Source organism: Dermacentor silvarum, chromosome 10 (assembly GCF_013339745.2).
Source record: "Dermacentor silvarum isolate Dsil-2018 chromosome 10, BIME_Dsil_1.4, whole genome shotgun sequence".
Lineage (NCBI taxonomy): Eukaryota > Metazoa > Arthropoda > Arachnida > Ixodida > Ixodidae > Dermacentor > Dermacentor silvarum.
In genome coordinates, this window is record NC_051163.1 from 160,317,373 (window position 1) to 160,318,789 (window position 1,417).

Genomic DNA, 1,417 nt, shown 5'->3' on the forward strand with positions numbered 1-1,417 from the left:
GCACGCTTTCACGGAGAGCGAACGCACGGCGGAGAGAAAACGCGACGTCTTCCGTCAAGCGAAAGGTCGTGGGGAGATGGGAGGGAGGCGACGTTTAGCTGCGGCACGAAATGCTTAACTTGCGACCGGGCGCAAGGGAAATTGGCGACTTAATCTCCTTCGCGAAAGGAGGAAAGTGGGAAGGCAGCGCGGGAAGGAGGAGGTGCGGCTTCTACTCTGCCAGCAACTGCCGACTTGTACTTTGCGCGGTCGCGCGCACCATATCTTGAAATCGATCTCCACACGGCTCTTGCCTTTGTATGCGCTGTGCTTTTGCCACTCAGCTTCCGTTGAAGCGATAGACCGCACGAACCTTCGCTCGCTGCAGCTAACGCGCTTGCTCACGCCAGCGTTTTGACAGTGGTTGCCTGCGGTTATCGAGTGTGATCTATGCATATTTGCTTGTGCGCGCCGACACCATGCTTGTTAATTCAGTTAGTAAGCGATTGTGTGCAAGTATATGCAGCCGATAAAACTGCTATCCTTACTCCGTATAGTATTAGATTTGCAATCACAATTGATGCATCGCATTTCGGGCGAAACTGCGGCTTTTTTGTGCAAACGATACAATGCAAAACCGACAAATGGGAAGTATGCTCCTATACCCGTACACAGGTTTAGAATGTCTCAACCCTTCGAAGTTGTGGGAGTAGATTTTGCAGGCCCACTTACGTAAAAGAAAGGGAGCTTGAGTCTGGCACCACTAAGTCTTTTGATTTTGCTTTTCAATTGCGCAAGTAAGAGAGTGGTGCACCTTGAACTGACTAGTGGCCCGTCAACAACGGTCTTCCTCTATCTATCTATGCTCATAACGCCCTGGCATTCAAAAGAGGATCACAGGTCTTGCAAGACTTCTGGAGCGTTGTGAATGACTCACCGTTTGCCAGTTTCCTTGCTTCCCGTCGCATCGAATGGAAGTTCATTGTACCGAGTGCACCATGGTGTGGAAGTTGGTGGGAGAGATTGATACGGTCAATGAAGTCAGCACTATGCAACTCACTTGGAAAACACGCTCGATAGCGAAGCACTAACATTACTGGTGGAAGTGGTGGCTGTAATTCTAGACCACTGACCTATACGTACACGGACGCAAGAGAGCTTGCTCCGATCTGTCCAGCAAATTGTTTAGTCGGAAAATCTTTGTTGGGTAACCGGGGTATGGCGGCGAGGAACACCAGAGCCAAATTTTGCAGACAAGCCAAGGAGACCTCATTAAAAAACTACGATACCCGAACAAGCTTCTCAAACACTTGTGGCTTCATTGGAAGAAAGAATCTACTCGAACTTCGTTTGCATCATTACCCAACATCGACAAATAAAGGTTTGAAGGTGGACGGCATAGTGATCACCGAGGAACCCAATGCCTCACGATGCGTCT